The sequence below is a fragment of the Salmo salar genome, chromosome ssa15, assembly GCF_905237065.1.
Source record: "Salmo salar chromosome ssa15, Ssal_v3.1, whole genome shotgun sequence".
NCBI lineage: Eukaryota > Metazoa > Chordata > Actinopteri > Salmoniformes > Salmonidae > Salmo > Salmo salar.
This window is the reverse complement of record NC_059456.1, coordinates 4,750,845-4,772,499: the sequence shown is the minus strand read 5'-3', so window position 1 is coordinate 4,772,499 and position 21,655 is coordinate 4,750,845.

The following is a 21,655-nucleotide window of genomic DNA, read 5'->3' as shown; positions in this document are numbered from 1 at the left end:
TAAACCTGCCTCTCAAACTCTCTCTGACCTGAGAGTCTAGGAGGTACCATAACCCTGCCTCTCAAACTCTCTCTGACCTGAGAGTCTAGGAGGTACCATAACCCTGCCTCTCAAACTCTCTCTGACCTGAGAGTCTAGGAGGTACCATAACCCTGCCTCTCAAACTCTCTCTGACCTGAGAGTCTAGGATGTACCATAAACCTGCATTCTAAAACTCTCTCTGACCTGAGAGTCTGGGGGTGGGGTAGTGTTATGAATTCCCTGCTGGTGACTGTTATCAGCACTGGCAGGGATGGATACCATTTTTATGTATCTGCGTGCAGTTTGAAGGAAGTTGAAGGTAACATATCGTTAGCTTAGTACAACTGTTGGAAGTCTCCAGAAAACTACTATCCAGCTCCTCTCAAAAACAGGAAATAGACATTCTAACTACTTCAAAACTGGGTGGTCGGTCATTTATAATCTTACAAAGCTATACATAGTAATCAATATTTTAAACGTGTTAATTTTACTGATAATCAAGAGAAACAAGTTTCAATCAAATGCCCCATTGTCGCATAGAGACGTTTAATCTGTCCGATTGTGAGCGTACTGGTAGGGCCATTGAGATGGATACTGTCACGTTCTGACCCTTGTAAGAGGTCATTTTCCATAGTAGAGTGGTCAGTGCGTGACAGGTGGGTGTTTTGGGTGGTTTTGGTTTGCTGTTTCTATGTGGGGTTTTCTAGATTTCTATTTCTATGTTTTTGTTTTCTATGTTTTGGCCAGGTATGGTTTCCAATCAGAGGCAGCTGTCTATCGTTGTCTCTGATTGGAAGCCATACTTAGGCAGCCTGTTTTTCATGTGTGGGGGTGGGTAGTTGTTTTCCGTTTAGTCTAGTGTACCTTACGGAACTGTTGTCGGTCGTTTGTTGTTTTGTTCAAGTGTTTTTTCATTAAAGAACAGAATGAGCACTATACACGCTGTGCCTTGGTCTCCTTTAGACGACCCACGATACAGATACAATGTAAACAAAAATTGGACATTGATCTGATTTGAGTTGAATATAATCTTTACTGTGGAATTCAACTTTGTTATGTACTTAGTCCCATATGCATGGTCCTCATCTCTCAGTATCCCTCAGCCACCTGCTAAAAAACACTGGAATGAATAACCTCTCCAAAAACTCATTCGTAAAGTAAAATCTGTCATGAATGAAAATGAAAATGAAATCTCTCTCTCTCTCTCTCTCTCTCTCTCTCTCTCTCTCTCTCTGTCTCTCTCTCTCTCTCTCTCTCTCTCTCTCTCTCTCTCTCTCTCTCTCTCTCTTTCTCATTCTCTCCCCCAGCTCTCACTGTCATTTCAATTTCAATTTTAGGGGCTTTATTGGCATGGGAAACATATGTTTTCATTGCCAAAGCAAGTAGATAATAAACAAAAGTGAAATAAACAATCAAAATGAACACTCACAAAAGAACCAAAAGAATAAAGACGTTACAAATGTCGTATTATGTATATATACAGTGTTATAACAATGTCCAAATAATGGAAGTACAAAAGGGAAAATAAATAAACATAAATATGGGTTGTATTTACAATGTTGTTTGTTCTTCACTGGTTGCCTTTTTCTTGTGGCAACAGGTCACAAATCTTGCTGCTGTGATGGCACACTGTGGTATTTCACCCAATAGATATGGGAGTTTATCAAAATTGGATTTGTTTCCAAATTCTTTGTGGGTCTGTGTAATCTTAGGGAAATATGTGTCTCTAATATGGTCATACATTTGGTAGGAGGTTAGGAAGTACAGCTCAGTTTCCACCTCATTTTGTGGGCAGTATGCACATAGCCTGTCTTCTCTTGAGAGCCAGGTCTGCCTGCGGCGGCCTTTCTCAATAGCAAGGCTATGCTCACTAAGTCTGTACATAGTCAAAGCTTTCCTTAAGTTTGGGTCAGTCACAGTGGTCAGGTATTCTGCCACTGTGTACTCTCTGTTTAGGGCCAAATAAGCATTCTAGTTTGCTCAGTTTTTTTGTTAAATCTTTCCAACGTGCCAAGTAATTATCTTTTTGTTTTCTCATGATTTGGTTGGGTCTAACTGTGTTGCTGTCTTGGGGCTCTGTGGGGTCTGTTTGTGTTTGTGAACAGAGCCCCAGGACCAGCTTGCTCAGGGGACTCTTCTCCAGGTTCATCTCTCTGTAGGTGATGGCTTTGTTACGGACGGTTTGGGAATCACTTCCTTTTAGGTTTACATCTTTTTTCCTCTCTCTCTCTCTCTCTCTCTCTCTCTCTCTCTCTCTCTCTCTCTATCCCTGGTCTCCTACTTTATCCTCTCTATGTGTTAGCCTGACAGGCAGGCTAGCCTGTCAAAGACACACACACAGAGACAGGCACACTTCACAAACACACACGCTTCGTTCGTCAAATGGCACCTGCTCATCCTGATCGTTTGCTCAACTTCCCGTCCAGAGCTGTATAGATTACTGTCAGTGTTGTTCTCCAACCATCTTCTCCAACACACACACACACACACACACACACACACACACACACACACACACACACACACACACACACACACACACACACACACACACACACACACACACACACACACACACACACACACACACACACACATGCATGCGCTCATACAGATTCCCATTTGTACATGATACACAGAGACGTATCAGTGTAGACTTTAGTTAGTTAGACTTTAGTTAGTTAGACTTTAGTTAGTTAGACTTTAGTTAGTTAGACTTTAGTTGTGTATACATGGCAGATAAAAGATGAATTCCGTATGTGTACAACCAAAACAATAATAAATATAAACTACTACATTGAGACAGTAAGGAACCTCAAGTGATGATGATCTGGGAGAAGCAGGTAAGATGGTATTGAGAGTGATGGTATATAAATATATATATATATATATGATAGGATGCTATTGAGAGTGATGGTATAAATCAAATCAAGTCAAATGTTATTGGTCACATACACATGGTTATCAGATGTTAATGTGAGTGTTGTGAAATGCTTGTGCTTTTCGTTCCGACCATGCAGTAATATCCAACGAGTAATCTAACCTAACAATTTCACAACTACTACGTTATACACACAAGTGTAAAGGAATGAATAAGAATATGTACATATAAATATATGAATGAGTGATGGCCGAACGGCATAGGCAAGATGCAGTGGATGGTATAGAGTACAGTATATACATATGAGATGAGTAATGTAGGGTATGTAAACATATAAAAGTGGCATTGTTTAAAGTGACTAGTGATACATTACATCAAGATGGCAAGATGCAGTAGATGGTATAGAGTACAGTATATACATATGACTTGAGTAATGTAGGGTATGTAAACGTTATATGAAGTGGCATTGTTTAAAGTGGCTAGTGATACATTTATTACATACATTTATCCATTATTAAAGTGGGTGGAGTTGAGTCAGTATGGTGGCAGCAGCCACTCAATGTTAGTGATGGCTATTTAACAGTCTGATGGCCTTGAGCTAGAAGCTGTTTTTCAGTCTCTCGGTCCCCGCTTTGATGCACCTGTACTGACCTCGCCTTCTGGATGATAGCGGGGTGAACAGGCAGTGGCTCGGGTGGTTGTTGTCCTTTATGATCTTTTTGTCCTTCCTGTGACATCGGGTGGTGTAGGTGTCATGGAGGGCAGGTAGTTTGCCCCCGGTGATGCGTTGTGCAGACCTCACTACCCTCTGGAGAGCCATACGGTTATGGGCGGAGCAGTTGCCATACCAGGCGGTGATACAGCCCGACGGGATGCTCTCGATTGTGCAACTGTAAAAGTCTGTGAGTGTTTTTGGTGACAAGCCAAATTTCTTCAGCCTCCTGAGGTTGAAGAGGCGCTGCTGCGCCTTCTACACCACGCTGTCTGTGTGGTTGGACTATTTCAGTTTGTCCGTGATGTGTACGCCGAGGAACTTAAAACTTTCTACCCTCTCCACTACTGTCCCATCGATGTGGATAGGGGGGTGCTCCCTCTGCTGTTTCCTGAAGTCCACGATCATCTCCTTTGTTTTGTTGACGTTGAGTGTGAAGTTATTTTCCTGACACCACACTCCAAGGGCCCTCACCTCCTCCCTGTAGGCCGTCTTGTCGTTGTTGGTAATCAAGCCTACCACTGTAGTGTCGTCTGCAAACTTGATGATTGAGTTGGAGGCGTGCATGGCCACGCAGTCGTGGGTGAACAGGGAGTACAGGAAAGGGCTGAGAACGCACCCTTGTGGGGTCCCAGTGTTGAGGATCAGCGGGGTGGAGATGTTGTGGAGATGTTGTTACCTACCCTCACCACCTGGGGGCGGCCCGTCAGGAAGTCCAGGACCCAGTTGCACAGGGCAGGGTTGAGACCCAGGGTCTCGAGCTTGATGACGAGTTTGGAGGGTACTATGGTGTTATATGCTGAGCTGTAGTCAATGAACAGCATTCTCACATAGGTATTCCTCTTGTCTAGATGGGTTAGGGCAGTGTGCAGTGTGATTGCGTCGTCTGTGGACCTATTGGGGCGGTAAGCAAATTGGAGTGGGTCTAGGGTGTCAGGTAGGGTGGAGGTGATATGGTCCTTGACTAGTCTCTCAAAGCACTTAATGATGACGGAGGTGAGTGCTTCGGGGCGGTAGTCATTTAGCTCAGTTACCTTAGCTTTCTTGGGAACAGGAACAATGGTGGCCCTCTTGAAGCATGTGGGGACAGCAGACTGGGATAAGGATTGATTGAATATGTCCGTAAACGCACCAGCCAGCTGGTCTGCGCATGCTCTGAGGACGCGGCTGGGGATGCCGTCTGGGCCGGCAGCCTTGCGAGGGTTAACACGTTTAAATGTTTAACTCACGTTGGCTGCAGTGAAGGAGAGCCCGCAGGTTTTGGTAGCGGGTCGTGTCAGTGGCACTGTATTGTCCTCAAAGCGAGCAAAGAAGTTGTTTAGTCTGTCTGGGAGCAAGACATCCTGGTCCGTGACGGGGCTGGTTTTCCTTTTATAGTCCGTGATTGACTGTAGACCCTGCCACATACCTCTCGTGTCTGAGCCGTTGAGTTGCGACTCTACTTTGTCTCTACACTGATGCTTAGCTTGTTTGATTGCCTTGCGGAGGGAATAGTTACACGGTTTGTATTCGGTCATGTTTCCGGTCACCTTGCCCTGATTAAAAGCAGTGGTTCGCACTTTCAGTTTTGGGTGAATGCTGCCATCAATCCACAGTTTCTGGTTGGGGAATGTTTTAATAGACGCTGTGGGTACGACATCGCCGATGCACTTGCTAATAAACCCGCTTAATGACTCAGCATATTTGTTAATGTTGTTGTTCGCCGCAATGTGGAACATATCCCAGTCCACGTGATCGAAGCAATCTTGAAGCTTGGAATCCGATTGATAGGATGATATTGAGAGTGATGGTATATATATGATAGGATGGTATTGAGAGTGATGGTATATATTTGTGATAAGATGGTATTGAGAGTGATGGTATATATTTGTGATAGGATGGTATTGAGAGTGATGGTATATATGATAGGATGGTATTGAGAGTGATGGTATATATTTGTGATAGGATGGTATTGAGAGTGATGGTATATATATGATAGGATGGTATTGAGAGTGATGGTACAGTTGAAGTCCGAAGTTGACATACACCTTAGCCAAATACATTTAAACTAAGTTTTTCACAATTCCTGACATTTAATCCTAGTAAATATTCCCTGTTTTAGGTCAGTTAGAATCACCACTTTATTTTAAGAATGTGAAATGTCAGAATAATAGTAGGGGGAATACTTTATTTCAGCTTTTATTTCTTTCATCACATTCCCAGTGGGTCAGAAGTTAACATACACTAAATTAGTATTTGGTAGCATTGCCTTTAAATTGTTTAACTTGTGTCAAACATTTTGGGTAGCCTTGCACAAGCTTCCCACAATAAGTCGGGTGAATTTTGGCCCATTCCTCCTGACAGAGCTGGTGTAACTGAATCAGGTCTTGGCTGATTTCTTTTGATTTTCCCATGATGTCAAGCAAAGAGACACTGAGTTTGTAGGTAGGCCTTGAAATACATCCACAGGTACACCTCCAATTGACTCAAATTATGTCAATTAGCCTATCGGAAGCTTCTAAAGCCATGTCGTAATTTTCTGGAATTTTCCAAGCTGTTTAAAGGCACAGTCAATTTAGTGTATGTAAACTTCTGACCCACTGGAATTGTGATACAGTGAATTATAAGTGAAATAATCTGTCGGTAAACAATTGTTTGAAAAATTACTTGTGTCATGCACAAAGTAGATGTCCTAACCGACTTGCCAAAACTATAGTTTGTTAACAAGAAATTTGTGGAGTGTTGAAAAACAAGTTTTAATGACTCCAACCTAAGTGTATGTACACAAAATACCCCATAATGATGATCATCTTTTGATCGTCCTTGAGATGTTTCTACAACTTAATTTGAGTCCACCTGTGGTAAATTCAATTGATTGGACATGATTTGGAAAGGCACATACCTGTCTATATATGGTCCCACAGTGGACAGTGCATGTCAGAGAAAAAACCAAGCCATGAGGTTTGAAGGAATTGTCCGTAGAGCTCCGAGACAGGAATATGTCGAGGCACAGATCTGGGGAAGGGAACAAAAAATATTTCTGCAGCATTGAAGGTCCCCAAGAACACAGTGGCCTCCATCATTCTTAAATGGAAGAAGTTTGGAACCACCAAGACTCTTCCTAGAGCAATCGGGGGAGAAGGGCCTTGGTCAGGGAGGTGACCAAGAACCCGATGGTCACTCTGACAGAGCTCTAGAGTTCTTCTGCGGAAATGGGAGAACCTTCCAGAAGGACAACCATCTCTGCAGCACTCCACCAATCAGGCCTTTATGGTAGATTGGCCAGACGGAAGCCACTCCTCAGTAAAAGGCATATGACAGCTCGCTTGGGGTTTGAGAAAAGGCACCTAAAGACTCTCAGACCATGAGAAACAAGATTCTCTGGTCTGATGAATCCAAGATTTAACTGGAGGAAACCTGGCACCATCCCTTCAGTGAAGCATGGTGGTGGCAGCATCATGCTGTGAGGCTGTTTTTCAGTAGCAGGGACTTTGAGACTAGTCAGGATCGAGGCAAAGATGAATGGAGAAAAGTACAGCGAGATCCTTGATGGAAACCTGCTGCAGAGCGCTCAGGACCTCAGACTGTGGTGAAGGTTCATATTCCAACGCAGAGGAAGATGGAGACAGAGGGAGAGAGAGAAAAGCGGGGTGAGAGAGTTAGAGAACTGCAAGAGCACAACCATTGTGACTTGCCAGCTGAACATTATGACTCGCCAGCTGAAGTTAAATCAAAGTGGGAGCTGGTTCAAATGGCTGTCTTCACATCGTTTTGAGGGCTAAACGATGACACTGGATGATTGGAGTAGGGGCCTTTCTTTACAGTTTGGTGATTGTTACCCAGGCAGAGCCTCATCCCTTGAGGGGAAACACCCTTTCAAAGAAGGAAGGCAAGTCAATGAGACATAGTGTGTCCCAATGTGTACTATATATATATATATATATATTTATTTAGCCATATAGTGCACTTCTTAGGGCTCTGGTCAGAAGTAGTGAGCTATGTAGGGTATAGGGTGTCATCTGGGATATACCTTGCTGTTTCTTAATGCGCAACAAATAATCTGGATCTGATAACGACCGCTCTGTGTTTCCAATACGACCCAGCACAACTCCCCCCCCCTCCTCTCCCTGTCCAATCCCTTTCCCGCTTCCTGCCCCAGTTCAGAGTGCCTGAGGCAGACTAGAGAGCGGAGTACAATTGCCCTGTTTAGCATTCATCTTGGTGATGGTTCTTCTTCATCTTGTCATGATGTTTTTTAGACTTTTGCATGGATTTTCCAAACACGGAAAAACTTTTTTTTTCTCTCCTCCCAGTCACGTGTTTGGGTGGTTCATGAAGACAGATACCTTTGATCCTAAAGAAACGACCCAAGGGGGAGTTGGGCTGGAATAAATAACTCTGACTCTTACTTGCATTTTACAGCAAATGCATAGAAATATGTGAAATGAAAGATTGAAGTATGTAACTATGTACAGTATGGAATTCTGTTAGGAAGTTATACACGTCGATAAGTTGAGAGTCCCATATTAAGGTACGTTTGATCATGTGACCTTCATATGGCCATGTGTGTCTGGCTTGGCATCTGTTGGTAGTATGTCACTGTAAAAATGGGTTTACCTGAAAGGGCCTTTTCTATCAATAGAACAATCTCTGAAACAACTATTGGCTGTATTGATGACATCAAGTTTAAAGGAATAGTCCACATTTTTCAAAAAGTTTTAGTTGTTTTCCCCGACTCACATGTACCTAGGGTGTTAGCGGGTTATTTAGTTGGATATTTAGTTGGTTATTTAGTTGGTTATTTTTCAACGTCAATAACCTACTGCCTTTTGAGCATGTAGCAATGCTAGTGGAAACAGAAAGTTTCAGTTAATTGGGCTTTGTTTTGTTTTTTGTGTTTTTGCTGTCTTACTAAGAGGTGCCAAGATGAGGAACGTAGTATGACTTCAGCTGGAACTGTTGGTGCCCTTGAATGGGCTAGATACCAGAACACCTTTACCCAGAAGCACTGAGTACCTTATAGATGAGGCCCCTAGGTCTGGAGTGGCCCAGACCTAAGGGCCTCTTGTTCATCCAACTCTCTTGTTCATCCATCTGTCATGTATCACAGTTTCCTCATAGGAGCCTGAATATATTGTATCCCTGAATCGATGGAGAAAAATTCCCATCTCCCCCTGCTTCTTTAATAGTACCTAAGCAGTCACACATGAGTTCACACGCAGGCATAACTCCTCAGTCAACTTGACAAGCTTGCCGCCACACATTTACTCTGACGACCTGGAGTATGTACCGCATGTGACAAAGCTCTCAAAGCACTCGGTCGAAAGAGAATGGGACGGGGGGCTCTCGTCACTCCTCCTGACAGCTGCCATTTTCAGTCCTAAGCTGGGCCCCCCCCCTCCCCCATTCCCTCCACTCCCGCCGCTTTCTACCGCTCAGGTTTTCAGGAGGCAGAGCACAGCGAGGGGAAAGGATACCGTGTCACTGGCGATTAACGACGAAGGATAGAAGCCTAGGTAGTTTTCACCCTCCCTGGAGGTGATAGTGGAGAACACACACACACACACACCACACACACACACACACACACACACACACACACACACACACACACACACACACACACACACACACACACACACACACACACACACCACAAACACGCACACAGAAGTTTTAATAGGAGTTTGAGTGCGAGTGTTGTGGAGAAGCTGTGCATTCACATTTTTTTTTTTTTATCGCTTTGGTACAATTTTCACAAGTACGTATGTATGTATGTACAACACAAAAAAATCATACAGTCACTTTTTCACCAAACTTAATCGGTGTTTCATCTAGAAATACATGTTTCACATTGCAAGACATGTTCCAATAAAGTGACAGATTTTAAAAAACATTTTTTTATAAACGCTCACATTACTTTTGATATGATTGTCTTTTCATTTGTTACAGTACCTTTTTACTATTACTTAATCTGACTGCTCTTGATTGATTATCGCCTAACTGTTTGGTAAACCTATTTATTTTAAACCAGTTTGTCTACTAAATGTTTTGAGAACTACATAATGAAAATGTACAGTACCAGTCCAAAGTTTTAGAACACCTACTCATTCAAGGGTTTTTCTTTATTTTTACTATTTTATACATTGTGGCATCAAAACTATGAAATAACACATATGGAATCATGTAGTAACCAGAAAAAGTGTTAAACAAATCAAAATATATTTTATATTTCATATTCTTCAAATAGCCACCCTTTGCCTTGATGACAGCTTTGCACACTCATGGCATTCTCTCAAACAGCTTCACCTGGAAAGCTTTACCAACAGTCTTGTAGGAGTTCCCACATATGCTGAGCACTTGTTGGCTGCTTTTCCGTCACTCTGCGGTCCAAGTCATCCCAAGCCATCTCAATTGGGTTGAGGTCGAGTGATTGTGGAGGCCAGGTCATCTGATGCAGCACTCAATCACTCCCCTTCTTGGTTTGTTTCTTTAAAAAATATATTTTTTAATACATGAATCCATATGTGTTATTTCATAGTGTTGATGTCTTCACTATTATTCTACATTGTAGAAAATAGTAAAAATAAAGAAAAACCCTTGAATGAGTAGGTGTTCTAAAACTTTTGGCCGGTAGTGTGTGTCTGTAAAGTAAAAACATATAAAGTATGATATATATTCTCATGATCAAGTACTGTATGTAAAAAATGAATCCCCTATACAGCAAGAATTTACCCAAAATGAAGTTCACACTGCTTTACTGAAATTGCATTGACAAGTACAGTACTGTAATACCGCATTATAAGGCATTTACGTAGGAGAAGCTTCCAAAAGGACATTTTGGTATGTGACCCCAGTGGGAATTGAAAACACAACTCAGGTGTTGCTAGTGCCATGCTCTTATGAACTGAGCCACGAACAGGACCTTTAGAAGACAAAACTACAATACAATACTATAAATTACAGTACATTATTACAATACAATACTATAAATTACAATACATTATTACAATACTATAAATTACAATACATTATTACAATACAATACTATAAAATACAATACATTATTACAGTACAATACTATAAATTATAATACATTATTACAATACTATAAAATACAATACATTGTTACAATACAATACTATAAAATATATACATTATTACAGAACAATAATATGAAACACAATACATTATCACAACACAATACTATAAAATACAATACATTATTACAATACAGGTGGGAGGTGTATGATTTCAATCCAGATCTACAGTATGTCAGTCTCAATCCAGACCCACAGTATGTCAGTCTCAATCCAGATCTACAGTATGTCAGTCTCAATCCAGATCTACACTATGTCAGTCTCAATCCAGATCTACAGTATGTCAGGCTCAATCCAGATCTACAGTATGTCAGGCTCAATCCAGATCTTGTAACGCTTGTCGTTGGAAATGGAGGACCAAAACGCAGCAGGTATGTGTATGCTCATCTTGCTTTTTAATAAATACAAAATGAACACCAAAATAACAAAGAACACGAACGAACGAACGAACGAACGAACAGTCTGGCAAAGCATAAAGCTCAACACAGAACAATCACCCACAAATAACAAACACAAACACACCCCTCATATATGGGACTCTCAATCAAAGGCAGATAGACAACACCTGCCTTCAACTGAGAGTCCCAACCCCAATTAACCAAACATAGAAACAGACATACTAGACAAAATCATAGAATACCTGAAAACCAAACAGTGCCCAAAAACCCCGGAATACTTAAACCAAATGCCCCTTCAACAAAACACACCACCCCGAACCACATAAAACGAATACCCTCTGCCACGTCCTGACCAAACTACAATACCAATTAACCTTATACTGGTCAGGACGTGACAGATCTACAGTATGTCAGTCTTTCACCATGCTGAAAAGTTTTCCCCAGGTTCATGAACAAGGAGGACATTTCCTGCGATGTCAATGAGAACCTATGGCCTAATGCTCCAGACAGGCTTGATGCTAACTAGCGCCTGCTAAACGTTATGTTTCTTTCATTTATTTCAGTGGTTTCATTTGATTACAGTACACCTATGTTGTAATTAAATCTGAAGAACACATTTCTTTTTTTGCATGAAATTGTGAAAGATGTCTTCGATGACCACACCTTTGATTACACGTGGGAATAAATGACGGAAATGTAATGTTCACTCCAATTTAATGGGTCGTGCAAGTGTATTGGCTAAGTGTATTTGCAAGTGTATTGGCTAATGTAAAAACAGTGTATTGGAATTTACAGTACCGTGAATATAATACCACATACTTGTGAAAATAGCACCAAAGCGATGTAAAAACGTTTTGTTTCAGTAACAATCCCAGTGAGACATCTTTTAAACATCTTTCCAACAAATTTCACTCATAGGGATGCTAATCACAGAAAGTTTCTACTTCCCTGTGAAGTCCTGCTGCCCAAAAAATGATTTTATACATTTTGTTTGGCCGTAAGTGTTCTAGTTTTCCATTTGAATTGTGAAAAGCTACAATGTCTTCATGGTTTTTGGGTTTTAAAATATATTTTGAAGTGAACGGCTTGGGGTGGGTCAAAATGGTTTATCTGTTGTTTATAAAGTGAGTCCCAGGGGACAAGAATGGGAGGGTTGTTGTCCAAGTGCAGTTCTTGTAACCTAGACAAAACCCATACAAACACACAGGGAAATATTCCCCCTCCAACAGACCTGGGCCTGCCCTCTCCCATTACTGATCACTAACACATTGTTGCTGAACGAGTCACCTAACCACAGTTAAATTGTTTGAAAACAACATATCACTCCTCCTGGTGATGGTAGTGTTGCTCCTTCAGACTCCTCCTGGTGATGGTAGTGCTGCTCCTTCAGACTCCTCCTGGTGATGGTAGTGCTGCTCCTTCAGACTCCTCCTGGTGATGGTAGTGTTGCTCCTTCAGACTCCTCCTGGTGATGGTAGTGATGCTCCTTCAGACTCCTCCTGGTGATGGTAGTGTTGCTCCTTCAGACTCCTCCTTCAGACTCCTCCTGGTGATGGTAGAGCTGCTCCTTCAGACTCCTCCTGGTGATGGTAGTGATGCTCCTTCAGACTCCTCCTGGTGATGGTAGTGTTGCTCCTTCAGACTCCTCCTGGTGATGGTAGTGTTGCTCCTTCAGACTCCTCCTGGTGATGGTAGTGTTGCTCCTTCAGACTCCTCCTGGTGATGGTAGTGCTGCTCCTTCAGACTCCTCCTGGTGATGGTAGTGTTGCTCCTTCAGACTCCTCCTGGTGATGGTAGAGCTGCTCCTTCAGACTCCTCCTGGTGATGGTAGAGCTGCTCCTTCAGACTCCTCCTGGTGATGGTAGAGCTGCTCCTTCAGACTCCTCCTGGTGATGGTAGAGCTGCTCCTTCAGACTCCTCCTGGTGATGGTAGAGCTGCTCCTTCAGACTCCTCCTGGTGATGGTAGTGATGCTCCTTCAGACTCCTCCTGGTGATGGTAGAGCTGCTCCTTCAGACTCCTCCTGGTGATGGTAGAGCTGCTCCTTCAGACTCCTCCTGGTGATGGTAGTGATGCTCCTTCAGACTCCTCCTGGTGATGGTAGTGATGCTCCTTCAGACTCCTCCTGGTGATGGTAGAGCTGCTCCTTCACAGCCACCGGACCGTCTCATCTCCAGTGGGTGACTACAAGATAATGTTAAAGTGCCCCTGGCAGTAATGAGTAGAGAGGATGTGCGGTCTGCTTGGACCATGGAACAGGGATTAAATGGGCACACTTATGATACCGGTAAACTCTGGGCAATCTCTGCAATATTCAGCTGGACATTGAGCTGCAGTGCCTGGGCCTCAGTCTGAGCTGTGTTACACTAATGTAAAACGTCATGCCATCCTACTAGGGAACGGAGGAGCTGGCGAAACTAGGGACCTGGACCCAGCACTATGTTAGCGAGGACTGACTGCTTTGTTCTCCGCAAGGACACACCACTGACAAACAGTTCAATGAGTTACATACTTGAGTTGGCATAGGAACATTTTGATGCTCGTTTTAGGACCGCCTTTCCCTCGCTAGCCAGCCTCTACACTGTTGTGTCAAATCAACCCCCACCCCTCCCCCCACCCTCCTCCTTTATCTCTCTCTCTCTCTCTCTCTCTCTCTCTCTCTCTCTCTCTCTCTCTCTCTCTCTCTCTCTCTGTCTCTCTCTCTCTCTCTCTCTCTCTCTCTCTCTCTCTCTCTCTCTCTCTCTCTCTCTCTCTCTCTCTCTCTCTCTCTCTCGCTCTCCTCCAGGCCAAGTGTATGGGAGAGATTAAAACTAAAGGCAGGGAACACCATCACTGTTGGCTGGTTTCCTGATAACACGTCTCACATTCTTTACCCTGAAAGGCCTGAGTTATCAACATGATTCTCCCAGAACCACATCAGATACATGAGACGAGGGTTCGGCAGCAGGGCTCGTTTCAAGGCTTAAGTATTTGAAAACATAAACAAAGGGGGGGGGGGCAATGATGGGAATTCAGGAAGGTCCACGTTCCCTTGCGAATCAAGAAGAAAATTGTGAAGAGAAGGGAGGAGAGAGGTCTTCTGAGGTAAATCTCCTTTGAAATCCCACCACACACACACACATACAATGCCTGAGATGATGCCGTGTGCTTATCCCTATCTAACATGGCAATAATGAGGTTGAGGCCCAGAGTTTAACCCCTGAGAAGGCCCCTCAGGACTGAAGCCCCCGAAGGGAGAGAACATGCTTTGTTAAAACAAGTGTCTGGGGTCATGGGGGTCATGATGGTAGCATCATACCAGAGGTCCCCTTGAGCTGATGGCTTGTATATCTCTAAGGAGAGGAGCTTCAAAACAATTGTAGTTAGCCATGGTTATCCATGCTGTTGTTGAACCAGGTCAGACGTCAGGTCAGAAGCTAACAGATCCTTATTGACTTGAGGCAGGGTTAGGGTCGACTTGAAGTGAAGTTATTAAATTCAGGAAGTAAACTGAGCTTCCAATTATTTAAAAAAAGGGCAACTTTTTAATGACTTCTCAGTAAAAGCTTTTTGTTTGAACATTCTTTTTTAATAAAGAAAAATATGAATAATGTCACATCACTTCTTGAATTGTCTGAATTCTATTTGAATTGACTCAAACCCTGACCTGTGACCTGAGGCATACTGAGGTATGGTGGGGTGCCTTTGGGCTCTGATCTGCCCCGTGAGCATATTTGGAGGAGCAGCTCAGGGGCATCTCTGTACTCTACTGCAGTGGCAGAAAACCTGTGTGCTCACTAGGGGGAAAAAATGTAAGAACATCAAAATTATGGTGTTTTTCTGGGGCCGTCATTAGCATCTGTCCCCCTTTGTTTGAAAATTAGTAAACATTTTAAATAAATATTATTCTGAATATTGTATAGATGAAGAGTTTCATTCCAAAATGCTATGTATCAATTTTCCCAAAATGTTGTTTAATTAGCTTTAATTGTTTCAAGAACTTATGAAATGGATGGCATGAGGTTGTTTAATGAAATACTTGTATTTATATTAAATCTATAACTTGATAGTTTGATGTAGACAAATAATAATGTTTTTTTTGCCAAACGCTATATTTTATTTTTATGTAACCTTTATTAAACTAGGACTCCCAATCACGGCTGGATGTATACAGCCTGGATTCAAACCAGGGACTGTAGTGACACCTCTTGCACTGAGATGCAATGCCTTAGACCGCTGCGCCACTCGGGAGCATATCCGCCTCACTCTCAGGGAAATCAGTAGTACTGCTAGGTTTTACACGGTCAAATGTAACAAATTACTACATGTTTAAATAAAGAAGTGTGTAAATGATAGATTTGTGATATCAATATATATATATATTTTATATAAATTAATCAATACAGTAATATGAGATCTTTATGTAAAACATTTACATTTGACATTTTTTGTCATTTAGCAGATGCTCTTATCCAGAGCGAGCAGGTAGTACCTTGATCTTCAGATAGCTAGGTGAGACAACAACAGATCACAGTCACATCACATCACAATCACATCACAACACATCACAGTCAAATATACAGGATATGATCATTCCATTTCAGCTAAACAATGGATATATGTAGCGTTTCTCAACAAACAACAACAAAAAAAACACATTTAAATACACATCAATAAAAAAAAATCTAAGAACATTAGTATTTTACACACACATGAACGTGCCCATAAGCAATTATTTCTAGAGAGAAAACGCAAATGTGAAAAATTGGTGGATATAACATTTTGGGGAAAAACACTCTTAAAATATTCCCTTGTCAGTTGCTATTGAACAAACTGATGGATGGGTCCTTGCTGAGTAAAGACTTGGTCACTGGATGTCAAAACAACTCCATAGCATTCCACTAAGAATTCAACACTTTTTATATGCTTTTTGAAATATTCTCTCCAGACAGTCACCAAACAAGGTAATTATCATCTAACTCTCAGAACTTGTCTTTGACTGTGTGAGTTAAACAACCTCCCTTTTGTTGTGTTGTTCTGGTCCCTTTCCACTCTCTCTCTGTCTGTCTGTCTCTCTCTTTCTCTCTCTCTCTCTCTCTCTCCCCTCTCTCTATCTCCCCCTCTCTCTCTCTGTCTCTCACGTTTCTTTCTCTCTCTCTCTTCTCTCTCTCTGTCTCTCTCTCTCTTTTCTCTCTCTCTTTGTCACTCTCTTTTCTCTCTCTCTCTGTGTCTGCCTGTCTCTCTTTCTCTCTCTCTCTCTCTCTCTGTTTCTCTTTTCCTCTGTTTCTCTCTCGCTTTGAGATTAAACTTTGATGCACTTCTGGAACGCCAGGCTTCCCTGCTCTGGGAGCCTGAGCGGGCCACACATATACACACACACACAGCCCCACACACACACACATGGTTCATGCAGTCGTTTGGGGCCACCAGGGTTTTTGAGGTGAGCAGCACCACAACGTCAATGACAGCCTCTCTTTAAGGTATTCAACATCACTCGTGACCTACGATCCCCGTCGTCTCCCCTGCTCCCCCACTAGGCTACATCAAACACATCTGTTTCAAATGGACAGCTTGTTGTCCTCCATTGGTGATACAGGACTAATATATGTTCTTTGAGGAAGTTAGAAAAACTATTTCATTAACTCTTTACTTTGTGATGGAATGACATATACTCCCTGGATTACAATGAGCACATTGGTGGTGGATTAGGTGAGTTTCCCCCTTACTATGTAAATCGCCTTGAGCACCTAGGTGGAAAAGTGCTTCATAGATCAAGTGTTACTTATTATTATAACCTTAAACCAGTTGTTCTCGTAAATCCAGACACTCTTCTTGGCTGTCACTGGAGGACCAGTCGGGATACATGAGAGAGAATGGAGGAGGAGAATGAGAATTTAGGAGAGACGAGAGGAGAAGAGAGAGGGAGTCGCTGGGGTCCAATAGTGCCAGAGGGGGTGAGTCCCTCTCTCTGAAGTGATGGAAGGTTGTACGGTTAGAGGACTGGGAGAGTGGAGGGATGAAGGGATGAGAGAGAGTGGTAGCCGGGCAGGTATTCAATGACCACAGGGACTAAGAGAAACAACACCAGATCTGCATTAGAGAGAGAGAGAGAGAGAGAGAGAGAGAGAGAGAGAGAGAGAGAGAGACAGAGTGTTACGCAGAGTGGAACAGGGGAAACCCAAGAGCATACTCAGATGAGAAGACTGGGATGAAGTAACCAAGGTATTTATTGAAACACAAGGGGAAGATGGAGTGCAGGCCAGGGGAAGCTCGGGCGGGTTGCTGGAAACCAGGTGAGGAGGCTGAGGCTGGAGCGAGAGGGGTTGAGACAGGGTAAGCAGGATCCGGAGGGGAATCCAAGGGAGTAGTAGAGTGGGGAATCCAGGACAGAGTAGCAGGATGACGAAACGTGGGACTGGAGACAGGGACCAGAGTCAGAGCGGACAGAACTGTAGCGGAGAGGAAAACAGCGTCAGGCAAGGAAAACAAGCACAACAGGATAACAGGATCTAAATAGTAACTAACGGCTAGAAGCGTAGACTGACTGAGCAGAGATTACGATCTGGCAGCGTGGAAATGGCAGGGCTGAGTATTAGTAGAGGTCTTGATTACGGAACAGGTTGCTGCTGGTGGGGATCTGCTCTGACTCCAGCACACCTGTCTCCGCCCACACAATCACACACACACACACACACACACACACACACACACACACACACACACACACACACACACACACACACACACACACACACACACACACACACACACACACAGAGAGAGAGAGAGAGAGAGGGAAAGAGCGGGCAGGTCAAGGAGATACAGGATAAGCAGCAGCAGGAGCAGATGTGACAGAGAGAGAGAGAGAGACACAGAGCGAGAGAGAGAGAGAGAGAGAGAGCTCCCAACTTTTGCCAGGATCCTGAAGGACGTCACCCTCAACCGTAGCCCCGGCACCTTACACAGGAGCAACAGAGCAACGGGCACCCCCCCGAAGGGCCTGCACCGAGAGACCCCCCACCTAGAGGACCTACACCTAGAGGACCTACACCTAGAGGACCTACACCCAGAGGACCTACACCTAGAGGACCTACACCTAGAGGACCCACGCTGAGAGGACCTACACCTAGAGGACCCACACCAAGAGGACCCACACCTAGAGGACCCACACCTAGAGGACCTACACCTAGAGGACCCACACCAAGAGGACCTACACCTAGAGGACCTACACCCAGAGGACCTACACCTAGAGGACCCACACCTAGAGGACCTACACCTAGAGGACCCACGCTGAGAGGACCTACACCTAGAGGACCCACACCAAGAGGACCCACACCTAGAGGACCCACACCTAGAGGACCTACACCTAGAGGACCCACACCAAGAGGACCTACACCAAGAGGACCTACACCTAGAGGACCTACACCTAGAGGACCCACACCAAGAGGACCTACACCAAGAGGACCTACACCAAGAGGACCTACACCTAGAGGACCCACACCAAGAGGACCTACACCTAGAGGACCTACACCTAGAGGACCCACACCAAGAGGACCTACACCAAGAGGACCTACACCAAGAGGACCTACACCTAGAGGACCTACACCTAGAGGACCCACACCTAGAGGACCTACACCTAGAGGACCCACACCAAGAGGACCTACACCTAGAGGACCTACACCTAGAGGACCTACACCTAGAGGACCTACACCTAGAGGACCCACACCAAGAGGACCTACACCAAGAGGACCTACACCTAGAGGACCCACACCTAGAGGACCTACACCTAGAGGACCCACACCTAGAGGACCTACACCTAGAGGACCCACACCTAGAGGACCTACACCTAGAGGACCCACACCAAGAGGACCTACACCAAGAGGACCTACACCAAGAGGACCTACACCTAGAGGACCTACACCTAGAGGACCCACACCTAGAGGACCTACACCTAGAGGACCCACACCAAGAGGACCTACACCTAGAGGACCTACACCTAGAGGACCCACACCAAGAGGACCTACACCAAGAGGACCTACACCTAGAGGACCTACACCTAGACCACAGCATCAACAACCAAACCCCAACCAGTTAAGACCACCCCAAGCAAACCCTGGCCACACCCTATATAGGCCCCCCATATCAGACCTATGCCCTTCTGCCCACCCCTTGCCCCCCGCCCCCTCAACATGAGAGCAGGTCATTATGCCCGAGTCTAATCGACCTGGCCCAGTTATCCTGGAAGGATATTGACCTCATCCTGTCAGTCGAGGATGCCTGGTCGTTCTTTAAAAGTAATTTCCTCACCATCTTAAATAAGCATGCCCCTTTCAAAAAATGTAGAACTAAGAACAGATATAGCCCTTGGTTCACTCTAGACCAGACTGCCCTTGACCAGCACAAAAACATTCTTTGATGGACTGCAATAGCATCGAATAGTCCCTGTGATAGGCAACTGTTCTGGGAAGTCAGGAACCAATACACACAGTCAGTCAGGAAAGCAAAGGCTAGCTTTTCAAACAGAATTTTGCATCCTGTAGCTCTAACTCCAAAAGGTTTTGGGACACTGTAAAGTCCATGGAGAACAAGAGCACCTCCTCCCACCTGCCCACTGCACTGGGGCTAGGCGACACGGTCACCACCGATAAATCCATGATAATCGAAAATTTCAATAAGCATTTCTCTACGGCTGGCCATGCTTTCCTCCTGGCTACCCCAACCCCGGCCAACAGCTCCGCACCCATCGCAGCTACTTGCCTATGCCTCCCCAGCTTCTCCTTCACCCAAATCCAGATTGCAGATGTTCTGAAAGAGCTTCAAAACCTGGACCCGTACAAATCAGCTGGGCTAGACAATCTGGACCCTCTCTTTCTAAAATTATCCGCTGCCATTGTTGCAACCCCTATTACCAGTCTGCTCAACCTCTCTTTCGTTTCGTCCGAGATCCCTAAAGATTGGAAAGCTGCCGCGGTAATCCCCCTCTTCAAAGTGGGTGACACTCTAGACCCAAACTGTTACAGACCTATATCCATCCTGCCCTGCCTTTCTAAAGTCTTTGAAAGCCAAGTTAATAAACAGATCACTGACCATTTCGAATCCCACCGTAGCTTCTCTGCTGTGCAATCCGGTTTCCGAGCTGGTCACGGGTGCACCTCAGCCACGCTCAAGGTACTAAACGATATCATAACCGCCATCAATAAAAGACAGTACTGTGCAGCCGTCTTCATCGACCTGGCCAAGGCTTTCAACTCTGTCAATCACTGTATTCTTATCGGCAGACTCAATAGCCTTGGTTTCTCAAATGACTGCCTCGCCTGGTTCAGTGTGTAAAATCAGAGGGCCTGTTGTCCGGACCGCTGGCAGTCTCTATGGGGGTACTATAGGGTTCAATTCTTGGACCGACTCTTTCCTCTGTATATATCAACGATGTCGCTCTTGCTGCGGGTGATTCCCTGATCCACCTCTATGCAGACGACACCATTCTGTGTACATCTGGCCCTTCTTTGGACACTGTGTTAACCTGTTAGGGCTAGGGGGCAGTATTGACACGGCCGGATAAAAAACGTACCCGATTTAATCTGGTTACTACTCCTGCCCAGTAACTAGAATATGCATATAATTATTGGCTTTGGATAGAAAACACCCTAAAGTTTCTAAAACTGTTTGAATGGTGTCTGTGAGTATAACAGAACTCATATGGCAGGCCAAAACCTGAGAAGATTCCATGCAGGAAGTGGCCTGTCTGACAAGTTGTGTTTCATCTTGGCTCTTTTTATTGAAGACTGAGGATCTTTGCTATAACGTGACAATTCCTACGGCTCCCATAGGCTCTCAGAGCCCGGGAAAAAGCTGAACGATATCGAGGCAGCCTCTGGCTGAAACACATTATCGCTTTTGGCAAGTGGCCGATCAGAGTACTATGGGCTTAGGCGCGTGCCCGAGTCGACCCCATGCTTTATTTTCTTTCGTCTGTTTACCTAAACGCAGATTCCCGGTCGGAATATTATCGCTTTTTTTACGAGAAAAATGGCATAAAAATTGATTTTAAACAGCGGTTGACATGCTTCGAAGTACGGTAATGGAATATTTAGACATTTTTTGTCACGAATTGCGCCATGCTCGTCACCCTTATTTACCCTTTCGGATAGTGTCTTGAACGCACGAACAAAACGCCGCTATTTGGATATAACGATGGATTATTTGGGACCAAACCAACATTTGTTATTGAAGTAGAAGTCCTGGAAGTGCATTCTGACGAAGACAGCAAAGGTAATAACATTTTTCTTATAGTAAATCTGACTTTGGTGAGTGCTAAACTTGCTGGGTGTCTAAATAGCTAGCCCTGTGATGCCGGGCTATCTACTGAGAATATTGCAAAATGTGCTTTCACCGAAAAGCTATTTTAAAATCGGACATATCGAGTGCATAGAGGATGTCTGTATCTATAATTCTTAAAATAATTGTTATGCTTTTTGTGAACGTTTATCGTGAGTAATTTAGTAAAATGTTAGCGAATTCCCCGGAAGTTTGCGGGGGGTATGCTAGTTCTCAACGTCACATGCTAATGTAAAAAGCTGGTTTTTGAT